At 36.0% G+C, this 13,266-nt stretch overlaps 1 long non-coding RNA gene and 1 pseudogene across 1 annotated transcript; one reads left to right on the top strand and one right to left on the bottom strand.

The window, feature by feature from the left end:
* The first annotated feature begins 222 nt into the window (after positions 1 to 222).
* Positions 223 to 4,119, top strand: LOC103957993 (annotated as a pseudogene).
* On the bottom strand, positions 4,094 to 9,433 carry LOC125479950. Its single transcript, XR_007260377.1, has 9 exons — positions 9,279 to 9,433; positions 8,980 to 9,065; positions 8,316 to 8,391; positions 8,105 to 8,211; positions 7,974 to 8,027; positions 6,429 to 6,484; positions 4,856 to 4,944; positions 4,408 to 4,531; positions 4,094 to 4,246 (listed from the first exon to the last, which is right to left on the bottom strand). It is a non-coding gene; the product is annotated as an uncharacterized LOC125479950 (long non-coding RNA).
* Positions 9,434 to 13,266: the final 3,833 nt, after the last annotated feature.

Below are 13,266 nucleotides of genomic sequence, written 5' to 3'. Positions count from 1 at the left end.
GGGAGAAGAGGAGGGAGGCGCAGAATAGATTAGAGACTGAAGTTTTAGGCTTCAGTTTTTATATTTCCAAGTTGCCCCAAAGATTTCAAGATATCAAAAACTTCCTCAAAATAATTCAACCCGTGCTGGAGGTGTATCCAACCCATTGACAGGTGTCTTGACCTTGTCCAACCCGTGTCAGGGGCGTATCGTCGGCGTGTCGAAGTGTCACTTCTGTGCTTAGAGCTGATTGCTTGGAACACTTCAGATTTGCGTTGAGCAGCCAAATGGCCCGGGCTTCTGCTCCTGCAGTTTTTCCATGGAAATACCATGTGTTTCTGAGTTTCAGAGGTGAAGACACCCGCCGGGGTTTTACAGATCATTTATACAAACAGTTGGAGGCGCGAGGAATCAAGACTTTCAGGGACGAACCAGAACTTGAACGAGGGACAGATATCAATCCAGAGCTCCTGAAGGCAATTGACCAATCAAGGTCTGCAATCATAGTTCTTTCGACAAACTTTGCTTCTTCAAGTTGGTGTTTGCGAGAACTTACTCATATTGTTCGTTGCATGGAAGAGAAAAAGAGAATTTTTCCCATTTTTTATGGCGTGGAACCTTCTGATGTACGCCATCAACGAGGGAGTTTTGGCGAAGCCTTTGCGGAACATGAAGTAAATTATCGAGAACACATGGAGGAGGTAAATGAGTGGAGAAAGTCGTTAGAAAGGGTGGCTAATCTCGCTGGGTGGAATTCAAAGGATTGTAGGTAAGCATGAGGCACCGACTGACATTTATAGCTGAAGAACAATTTTTTACAATTGAGTTTCAACGTTACCATGCACTTTATTTTAGGTTGTGATGATTTTGTATTTACGTTGTTTGTTCTTCTTGTAGGTATGATACAGAGCTTATCCAAGGAATCGTCAGTACACTATGGGAGGAAGTGCATCCTACGTTGTCAATGTTAGATTCCTCAGAGAGGTTTGTCGGAATCGATTCTAAACTGAAGGAAATAGATTTGCTTTTAGATACAGATGCAAATGATGTTCGCTTTATAGGGATATGGGGGGATGGGTGGAGTGGGTAAGACAACCCTAGCTAGATTAGTTTACGATAGAATTTCTCATGATTTTGAAGGTAGCAGCTTTCTTGCTAATGTTAGAGAGGTGTGCTCTAAGGATGGTATAGTTCATCTACAAAAGCAGCTTCTTTATGATATCTTAGGGGACAATGCTTATAGTGGAATCACTAGGATAAGTAGGTGTTTATTTAAAAAGGTTCTTCTCATACTCGATGATGTGGATCAATCAGACCAACTGGAAAAGTTGGTCAAACAAAAAGAGTGGTTTGGTTTCGGGAGTAGAATTGTCATTACAACTAGAAATGAACGTTTGTTAGTCGAACATGGTATAGAGAAGGCATATGAGGTTAAGCCATTAACCCAAGATGAAGCTCTTTTTCTCTTTAGTCGGAAAGCCTTTAAAGATGATGAGTTGGAAGAAGATTTTTTAAAATTGTCTAAATGTTTCATCAGTTATGCAAGTGGTCTTCCATTAGCTCTTAAAACTTTAGGGTCTTTTTTGTACAAAAGAGGTCGAGCTGAATGGAAGAGTGCACTAGATAAACTGAAGCAAGCTCCTGATAGGAAAATTTTTGAAACATTGAAAATAAGTTATGATGGACTAGATGAGTTTGAGAAGAGAATCTTCCTTGACATTGCATGTTTCCATAAGTCTTGTGAAAAGGAGCGGGTAATTGAAGGACTAGAAAACTGTGGCTTTGTTGGCGCTCGCATTGTGATCGATGTTCTTATTGAGAAATCTCTCTTGCATATTGTATACAAGTCTGTGTCTATGCATGATTTGATTCAAGAAATGGCATGGGAGATTGTTCGACAAGAGTCTTATGAGGAGCCAGGTGGTCGTAGTCGGTTGTGGCTTCGTAATGATATCTTGCATGTGCTTGCAGAGAATACGGTAAGAAGTTGTGAGAAAATGAAAATACCAAAGTTTGGATAGGACACTACAATATTATTTAACATGATAAGAGACTTGATTACGAAATTAACTATTCCTTTAATCTTATTTATCAGGGATCAGAGGCAATTGAAGCCATAGTCTTACCCTTGAGTGAATTTGAAGAGGCACACTGGAATCCTGAAGCATTCACTAAGATGTGTAAGCTGAGGTTGCTCGACATTCGTAATGTGAGCCTTTCTAAGGGCCCCAAGTATCTTCCGAATGCTTTAAGAGTTCTCAAATGGAGCTGGTATCCCTCCAAATGTCCACCACCAATTTTTCAACTGGATGAACTTACAATACTTAGTCTGCGGCATAGCAAAATTGATCACCTTTGGGATGGAATAAAGGTAGATGATTGGACAATTGATTTTTACTTTGTCAATTACAATAATTGTAGTTTCTGAACATGAACTGTTGTAACATTTCTATTTTGTACAGCGCTTGGGCAAGTTGAAGTCTATCGATCTTAGTTACTCCCACAACTTGACAAGGACCCCAGATTTCACAGGTACTCAAAATCTCGAGAAGCTGGTTCTTGAAGGTTGTACAAATTTAGTAAAGATTCATTCATCCATTGCGTTTCTCAGAAGGCTTAGACTTTTAAATCTTAGAGACTGTAAAAGTATGAAGAGTCTCCCAAACAAGGTAGAAATGGAATTTCTTGAAGTATTTGATATTTCTGGCTGCTCAAAACTGAAAAAGATTCCAGAATTTGTTGGAGAAATGAAAAATTTCTCTAAGCTTTTTTTAAGCGGAACTGGCGTTCAGGAAATACCTTCCTCAGTTATACGTAGGAGTTTGGAGGAGATTGATTTAAGTGGAATTGCTTTGAGAGAGACGGAATCCTCCCTGGTTTCAGTGAAAAATTTGGTAGCATCAAATTTTCTTGGATGCAATGCACCACCAGCTAGATCATGGCGTTCCTTCTTCACTTCTAGCGAATTTCCAGCAAAGATTTCTCACCCTGCGAGTGTGGTCTTAGCTTCGTTGAAAGATTTATGCTTTCTGAAGGAATTAAATCTGGAGGACTGCAATCTTTGTGAAGGAGCAATTCCTGATGATATTGGTTTCTTGTCCTCTTTAGAAAGACTAAATCTTAGCGGAAACCATATGGTTAGCCTTCCTGCAAGCATCGGTGGGCTTTCTAAGCTGACGAACTTAAATCTGGAGAACTGCAATCTTTGTGAAGGAGCAATTCCTGATGATATTGGTTTCTTGTCCTCTTTAGAAAGACTAAATCTTAGCGGAAACCATATGGTTAGCCTTCCTGCAAGCATCAGTGGGCTTTCTAAGCTGAAGAATTTTACGTTGGAAAATTGCAAAAGGCTTCAACAACCGCCAGCCATTTCATTAAGCAGCGATTCAAGGAGTTTTTGGTTGATTGCTGTCAATTGCTTCAGTTTGGCTGGAAATCAAGGTTGCAATGCCATAATGTATTCAATGATAAAGAGATTCATTCAGGTATTTCTCTTTCTCCTATCCTCCCTCGTCTCCTTAGTTGTGTACATTTATTTACGTTGTTCCTTTGTGCAGGAGTTTCACTTGCCGGAAACCCTTAATGAGGAATTTTGCAGTACGGTAATTCCTGGAAGTGAAATTCCTGAGTGGTTCAATAACCAAAGCATGGGAGATTCGGTGATTGAGAAGCTACCTTCGCACTCATGCAATAGCAAGCTGGTGGGGTTTGCTGTATGCGCTCTATTTGCACCTGCTCAAAATATTTCAGCTCCCAATCGTGGACTAAAATTGCCGGGACATCATAGGCATGAACTTGCATGTTATCCCACCTTGCGAGACGGTCGTATGACCACCTTTGGAGTTCTGCTTAACGAGGTAGCGTCAGATCACCTTTGGGTGGTATTTCTATCTACCAATGGTTGGGAGGAGAAATGTTGTGATCAGATTCGGTTTTGTTTCGCAACAGCAGATGTTGTCGGAAGCAAGACATGCTTGAAGGTGAAGAAGTGCGGAGTCCGTCCAGTGTATGAACAAGATACAGAAGAACTCAACCGAACGATGAAACAATATTCCAACAGAAGCATTTCTTTGTGTGCGGATATTACCAATTGTGATTTTGAGGAATAAAAAACTGTACAACGAGACATGATTAAGCGAACATGTGAACAATACAGTAATGAAGCAGGACCCAGTGAAAGTGGAAGTTCCTCCAAAAGAGTCAAAGACCAAGTTGCACGATTTTCTCTTGATGACTTGCACGTTAAAAAATCAAGGGCCCAGACAACCTTTAAAATGACAAATAAAAAAAAAAATTATGTCCATATCATATAACGTAGTAAGGAAAGAAGCAATGCAAAACAGTCTCTAAGAACCAAGTTATTATTAACTCCCAAAACTAATCATATGAAAACGCTTAATAATGTTTTAATCGACATAATCTGCTTACTTGTCACGTTCAGCGTGGTTATCGTCGCTCCAGCGGGCTGGGTTAACCACCTTGGTCATGCTGGTGTAGGCATACACCATCTGGGGTCCGGCTCTCCAAGCCCTGCCCAAATATGTGCCACTGCCTGTCCCATTAATTATATGTTACATTATTAGTCACCAACCATCAAAAGTTCAAAACCATGACTCATAGACAAACAAAAAGATTAACTACATATATCTTAGTTAATCCACCCAAACTTTGTTTTGAGAGGGGGAACAATCAGGTGGAATCCACTGTTTATATGGTGAGACTCACATAATCCACTCAATCATTGTCGTTCCTATACATTCTTCATAAATTATATGAAAATTATGGTGAAAACAGATAACCTGCATACATCCATATTAGCATGACTTAACACTTGAGTGTAAATAGACTAAATATAAACATTTAGAAAAGAACGAACCTGTCAGCGAAACATAGGCGAATCATCAAGCTTTCCGAAATACGTGTTTCAAAGGATACAGAGATCGTCTTCTCATCTTCCATGCAAATCTGACACAAAAACCAATATACTCAATACTAATGAAAATCTCAAGGACCAACAAAGAATATTGGAATTTCTTGAACCAAAATCGATTTACGAAATTTCTTAATCTCACAACTAATATTGGTCTTAATAGAAATTCAAAACTTTGATCAGGTTATAGGATAACAAAATTCCACATTTCTCAGAAAATTATGAAAACAATCTTTGTTTAAGTTACATGAATTTTCCTAGTATCCAAATAGCATGTAAATTATCCTAGCATCCAAATAACAGGTATGGTCAAACGCTCAAAGTTCAAACAAACAATTAAAACCATATCCTCAAATATGTGGTTGGAATGAAGAGATTTAGGGGGAATTGAAATTCGAAAAGTTCGATCCACCCATTACAACCCCTGGCATTAAACTAAATCCCACGTCTACTCAAAAGACAGCAGAAAATTACTCAATTTCAAAATCCAAATCAGAAAATAAAACCTTAATAATCCTGCAATTTTGACCAACACACTACAACTAAAATCAGTGAACTGTTTACATTAAAACATATGAAATTACAACCCATTTGATAGAAGATTAAGATTTCATTGTTTTAACAGAAACACTGAAAAATGAACATTTCACAGCGAAGAACTAATTTCACATTATTTAAAAATTAGTCATCAAATTTCATAAATAAATAAATAAACCCAAAAGAATGCAAAAAAATTTTAAATGTAAACATACAAAAGATATACTTCCATATTATATTTCTGTCTTTGGTAAGTGCTTTGCGGACAATCACACATTTTTTTCTCTTATTTTGGAAGAAGTATACTGTCTGCAATGTTGTTAAAATAAATAAAATAATATAATATTAGAACAATACCCTTAAACCATGAACATTTAATGTGGAGAAATTACAAGGTGAAATAAGTGGAACATAGGACAGAGGAGAAAATTCAAAGAATATTGTGATCAAAATCAGAACTCAGTGAGAGTTCAACAGAAGGATCAGTGGAAAATGCACTCACACACCAACTTGAAAGAAAACATAGTGTCGAATAAGTGTGTCAGGAATAGAAAAATGCAAACTTTAAAGATTTACTTGCAGACTGGCAGCAACAAAAGCAAACGGAATACAACGGGAGTTACTGCAATGGTGAGAGGGAGGGAGAGATTAAAGATAAGTGATCAGTTAAAGCTATAATTATTTAAGCATGTTCTGCAATATGAATCATTTAGCTATCACAAAAACATGCTTGAAATAAACAATATGCATAATCGTGGTATAAAAGCACGAAAAAAAAAAAAAAGAGATGCAATATCACCAACATTCATGATCATTATCCAGAATCGCTAAAGTAAACAGAAAATCAAATTAACACCTCTCTATTTCTAATCCATCTTCCTATTGTATTGTGATAAGGTTTATACTAACAATGTTTCCACCAAAATTTAATAACAAAAAGATCACAGTAGAAGTTAACATGAGAGAAAGAGTTGACCTCTACCTCTTATATGTTTATCCTACCAAATCCCCTGCATACTTGATCTCTTTTAAGTCCAACTGTTAAAAGAAAAAAAAAACACAAAATTTGTAACACAATTTGAACAAAAAGAGAGTTCTCAATTAGAGAAAACTTCAGTTTCATGTAAAGAAATTGCGTTCTAATTTTAGGGCTTAACTATGCAATATTGGGATTTGCATTTAACTCAAATAAGTAAGATAAACTGATAAAGCAAAGGATAAAACAAAATCTATATCGATTTGATTATCCATTCAAAAGGACATTTGAACAAAAAAGATTTTTATGCATCCAAACAGCCATTAAACTAAAAAATTAGTTAACATTATTTACATTTGAAGTGTAAGTAGATATTTTTCTTACCAATGCATCAACCAATATGCAGTGCAAATGAGAAAACCGAATATCAGATTTGAAAACTTTTTGTCTCCACATTTTGCTAACACAAACTCTAGATTTTTTGGTAGCTTCAAATGGATCCAAACTTTGGATTGGAAATATACTCATTTCGGTCTGAAACTAAAAATTTATATTTTGTTAGTACAACAATGTATAAATGCATTCATGTAGCATGTCTCCAAAATAACAAAACTACCCATTCAAAAAGGCAAAAACAAAAAACTAAAGTGAAATATTAAAACTTGAAAAAGAGATTTTGATTTGGTAAAAGAGTATAGTTGCTTCCAAAAGTGAAAGCGATCAATTTGTTTTCTATGAAACTGTAAAAAAAGTAGCATAACAAATAAGGACACGATGGATGATTTGTTTTCTATGGATATAGCTGATGTTGATCATAGTTTTGCTCAACATAAACAGAAAATATGGTAGCTTTCAACTACATTGCTACAGAACAGAAAATTGTTTTCTATGGGGTGCCCCACCGAAACTTGTATAGAAACGTATCACTCATGTTTCATGACCAACTTTCGAATTGTATAAAAACAACCAAATAATCCTCAACATTGAAAGAATAAAGGAAGAAGCAAAGTTTACAACACTGTCAGCAGTTGCTTCGATTAGTAAAAACAACATTATGCACATGTGTGGTTACCTAGCTATTAGGCTAGTCAATGTAATCATGAGTTTAGAAATTAATTGACCTCAACGTTGAAGCACATCTGCAAATATCTGGGTCACCACCAATCAAAGACCATGCGCACATAAATATGTGATCATGAATGAATCTTTGATACAAAAATAAAATTATTCTCTTAGTTCCGTGAAAATAAAGTAACAGAACTTTTGCCATACTAACTAAGTCCCTTTAATGTCGACAGATTCAATATTCACCCTATCAATCAACCTCGGAATTGCTGCTCCCAGAATAGGCAAACAATTTACCCTAAGCATGCAGAGAAAGTACTACAGACCTACCAATACAATTATATGTACTAAATACAAACTGAACCTAATTAGCATGCAGAGAAAGTACTACAGACCTACCAATACAATTATATGTATTAAATACAAACTGAACCTAATTAGATAATAAGACATCCATTTATAGTTTTGTAGGCACCTCGATCTTACATGGAAAGTCTCATTCTCTTCTGAAATGTCTCCGTCGCAAAAGCAACTCAATCCCTTAGCAAAAGACCAAATAAGAAAACAAATAATTAATTTTTATCATCTTAAAAACCGAAAAATTGAAGACTCCTTACCAAGAAGATAAGTTCAATTTCATCACCGGAACTCCTAGCTTTCTTTGGAACACTCATTTTCATCCTTGAAAGTAACTCTTCAAAAAAGTAAAACCCTCTTGAAAAATCTTCATTAGCAGCAGCAGGGACCGTTTCAAAAATCAAAGTTAAGTCAAATAAAAAAGAACCCTTAACTAAAAAAGTGGAACAAAGAAATAAACAAATAACAAACCTCATAGCCAAGGAATTGTATACTCTGTACTACATCGTGCTTCAAATTTGAAGTGCAGAAGAATAAAATCTCTAATCTGGAGAAAAAAAAAATAAGTAACCAGTCCCAATACAAATAAATAGAAAGATAAAAGGAAAAAGAAGACAACCTGAATTCAAAAGGTTCTATATGCTATGTTCAAATTGATTACCTCAGATAGTCTATTTCACATTCTTACACACATGACAAACCAAAAAACATTCGAAACATATAGATAATCTAAAAAAATCCCAAAAAAATGTTTAATACATATTCTCAAACAGGTGGTAAGCACTGATTACAGGAAATAAAACCAAACACCACATCAATCCAAAACCCTAATTTTATTTCATTTTCTTCGCATCAGATCGCCAAATCACAATGGATATGACCCCAGAAGAGCTCCAATTTCTCAACATCCCAGATCAATTTAAAAAAATAAATAGATTTAAATTCGGATATAGGAAACAATGAATGAAAGAAATCAGTCATGCATGGATGCACAAATATACAGACACTACAGAGATCATTTAATATAAAAAATAAAGATGCTCAGAGACTCAACACAGACTATTCATACTAAGAATTTCTTAGATACCTGTTGAAATTAATTAAATAAAAAAATTTCACGGCAGCCAATTTATACCTCCGATATTCTGAGCTCTGTGTCCCTTGACTTGCTTCATCTTCGAATCCATTTATTGGTCCTTCACATACTTTGCCGAGTACAACCTGCAAACTGAAACAATACCCATTATACCTTTTTCAGATGGATTTTAGAGAGAGACAAGAGAAAGATTAGGGTTTACGAGCAATAATAAAAAATAATTTTATGCTGAGAGGACCTAGTGAAGCAATTGTGGTAGGCGTCTCTCAGATTTGCACAGGGAGAAGTGAAAGAAGAAGAAGAAGAAGAAGGTAGAGAGGGGGTGGTCGATAGCTTACCCGGCGTTTGAGAGTGATAGAAGGCAAGTCGAGAGCAACGGAAGCAGAGATTTGTGAAAGAGAGAACTGGAAACGGATGGAAAAATCGAGAAGTTGCAGTCGAATTAGAGGTTCAGACGATGATGGACGCGTGGCCAACGTGGACAAATGCGTAATTTCACTGTGTCAAGACGGAAAAACAACGGGGAAAGAAAAGCTAATTGAGGGCAATTCCGTCATTTTACTGCTGGTAAACAATACTTTTCCACTAGGTTTTAACATATAGATAATTTCTGAACCCTCCCCGGGAGAATGTGCCGCCTCTCCATGGTGATATTCCCCATCACCGATTCCAACCCAACCGGTGTTATACCTACTACTAAACATTGCTAATCTTGATCCTACCATGAACTCGATGACTCTACCATAAGTTGTAACATAAAGAGTCCATGAACTCGATGTCTAAGTAAGATTCATGATCTAGGCGGGTGTTTAGGCAAGTCTAGACGAGGTACCTAACCCGCATAGACTCGCTTAGACATCGGTCTAGCCTTACTTAAGCACCCCCCTAGACACCGGTGTAGCCTTACCTAAACACCCACCTAGATCATGACTCTCACTTAAACAAAAAATAGATAATTTTTATTTTACATTTTATTTTTTCAATACTTGTAAGATACTTGTTAAAGACTTGGATGAATAGTCATTATATGTTTGCTCCCCATGTTTTCAATATGTCATAATACTTTACAATATGTATGTCATTTTACTTAGCAACTTATGTACCACAGTACAATTATGTATTTTTTTCAGGGGTGTGCTATTCACACATCCCTTTTTACTTCTCACACACCTTTTATTAATTTATGTCCTTTGATCTTCTTTAATTTAGTTGATCCGACGTTCGCAAATTAAAAAGGTGTGTATGAAGTAAGAGGGGGTGTGTGGTTAGCACACCTTTTTTTTAAGTATAAGTATGCATTTATATTTATATGTTATAAAAAATTAAAGATCCGCCTAGGCTGCTGGGCCCCAGTCAACCACCCAATTAGCGCCTAGCGTCTTTTAAAACCTTGGCAGTGTGCGAAAATTACGTAACAAGTGAATTATATAATAGTTCTACTTGGAACCTGCAACATATTAATGTAAGGAAAAGTCTTTTCTGCTTTGCCATTTTTTTTCTTACCCTTTAGAACTAGCAATTGAGCCAGCCGTGCAATGCCGGGGTTTTATGACCGTTTAAGGTGATATTATTTTACATATAATATGTTTACACTGAGAGATGATTTTAAAGTGTTATTTACAAAGAGAGGATACTATTTACAACCAATTCAAATCACACTAACAGTCTGCTCTTTGAGCAATTTTTCGACAAACCTAAATAGTAAAATGGACAAATCAATAGGTTGTAGGAGATGAATGAAATTTCAAATTGATTTACCATGAATGGATTAATGAAGAATCGATAGTAAAGCTAAACATGGTAGCGATACAAATTAGGAAGCCATCCATCTATAAGCCAGCCCTCATAAATTCATTCACTTCCACTGTTCTTCTAGTGTCTGATAAAGAAAGCAAAGTTCCTATAAGTACTCCTAACCATATGAGCAATAAAGTCTTTTAAGAGGAATCCCAATTTTCTCAACATAAAAGAAAACCATAAAAGCATTACTAATGACTATATTTGCAAAACCAAATCTCCTTTTTTGTACCTACTGAAGTCTAAAGTCTAAAGTACACATGAATATCAAAACGGAAACCTCAAATTATCATAGCATTCCCTTTCTATCTTAATTTTTGAAAAAGGAAACACAATGGAAGAAAAAAATTGAACAATTTTGTAAATCATTACTACAGAGAGTCAAAAACACTTCAATTATGGGAGGGAAATTAAAGGGGTGCAAATAATTGGTGCTCAATAGAAATCACTGCCTAGTCATCAACTCTTTGTAAGTAAAGATTAGAAAGTTAGGATCTAGCATGATAGTTTAAGTTACTTGATATTTGTCAATGTTCGCAATCATTTTGCTACTATAGAAACTGATGTATTCTTTGAAAGAATATAATGGTGTGTACTTATACATAACACCACATAATTAGCCTTAAAATCAATATGCAGAACTTAAGTAACTTGCACAACACTCCCATTGTACGGCTTACTCACCAACTTAAATATTCACTCTTGAGACGAGTTGTAATGGTAACTTCTTAGCCTTATATGGCGCACGGTACCCTAAATCGCAGGAACTCCAAAACTCTCTGAATGCCAAAAATTCACAATTATATATAATCAACAAAACCCCCTGCAAAATGTTTTATACAATAGTTTTCAATACTGCTAACAAAATGCACATGTTTATATTGGGAGTTAAACAAAATAAAAATCTTGGTATTCTTCCCTAAACTGTAGAAGCCCGCCAGACCTACTCTTTTTCAATCTACCCCGAGTTTGTAATGATCTATTGTAAGTTCTTTTGGTCTAGATAGCAATTGAATGCAACTAAGCGTAAAGATTACCTGATGCATGGTGGTTTAATTGCCATCTATTGCTTTTTGAGATGGAAATGGACTAATTCTTGTCTTGAGCTTAATGATATCAAATTCAGCTTGGTCCTAAAAGTACTGCAAAAGCCAATTGAAAGTTAAAGACATCTTTGCAAGTAAACAATAGTTTGATTAGTCATAAGATCTAATAAGCTCTGCATCACAAAGGTGAGAGCACCATATGAACTTAGGTCCCTAAATATTTTCAACAAACTAAATGATAATATTCTAAAAACGAAAACTACATCTGGTTCTTAAGAAATATTCTAAGCTAGGAAATGCCTAAAATTGAAATAAAGAAATGTTGTCGGAAATAACGATTCCGGTTTGTTTTGGCCCTATGATTACTCACTCCCAAATTATCAAATTCTCAATACCATTTTCTCAAAAACTTGCATACAATAACTATCCATCTTAGTAGCTGTAATCCAATTCATTCTCAGCTCAGTTTTGGTCTATGATTGCTCGCTCCCAAATGTGATTGTTATTCTATGTGCAAAATAAAATTCACTAAAATTTACCGCTGTGAGCATTTACGCCTCACTAAGTTTTTATACCTATGTTGTTTTTAAGGGAGTGAAAATTGAAATCACTTCTAAGTAAGGGTCAAAGAGATTGGATTAGGGTTTAGGAGTTGAGGATCAAGGAATCTCGCCGAAAAAGCTTTTGCAGGAAAAATTAGGCAACAACTTACCTCTGATTCACCTTGAACTGTAACAAATCGAAGCATGCAACGGATGATTTTGGTTTCTGAGACTAAGGTTAAAAGACTAGTTGTAACAAGAAGGTCCGATCACCAGCGTTTAGCGGGACTTTGGGCACCAACTTAATAATCGAAAACGGCTAAGAATTTCTAGAAATAGATTTGAGGGTTAGATTGAATGTGAGAGAGGGTTTATTTTTAGCTGGTTTGTAGTTGCCGAAAACGACTGAACTTGTCGCAGGCCACAATGATGAGTCGTGGAGTGAACTCGTCGCCTAAAAATTTTCTACTCCAACATACTCTATAATTCAGGAAGTTTGTTGGCGAGGTTATTGTAGGCAACACAAAAAAACCTACACTTTGAACATTTCCCTAGTCCAAGTGAAACTTTTCAAGTTTATTGAAGGAAAAATCTATCTAGATTTAAAAGTCGGACCAGCAGCTCAATACTAATCACACATGTAGTGTCTAAACCGAAAAAGCAGGGAACATTGTTTGACAAGTTTGTTATCCCAATTCAGATTGGAGTTTTTTCATGGAAATACCATGTGTTTCTGAGTTTCAGAGTTTTTCTATGGAAATACCAGGTAGGCACCAAAACAAAATAAATCGATCTTGCGTATCAAACCATTCCCTACAATTAGTTCAAGCCAACCAATCCAACCATTCCCTACAATTAGTCCGAGCCAAATCGATCTTGTGTATCAAACGTGCCCATAAAGTACCATTGAAATGCCAAACCGTCTATACATCCTGGTCATA

This window comes from the organism of the source record quoted next, unplaced genomic scaffold (assembly GCF_019419815.1).
Source record: "Pyrus x bretschneideri cultivar Hongxiangsu unplaced genomic scaffold, Pyrus_bretschneideri_v1 Contig1, whole genome shotgun sequence".
NCBI classification, from domain to species: domain Eukaryota; kingdom Viridiplantae; phylum Streptophyta; class Magnoliopsida; order Rosales; family Rosaceae; genus Pyrus; species Pyrus x bretschneideri.
Note: the sequence above shows the minus strand (reverse complement) of the source record. Positions and strands in the feature narration are given on the sequence as shown.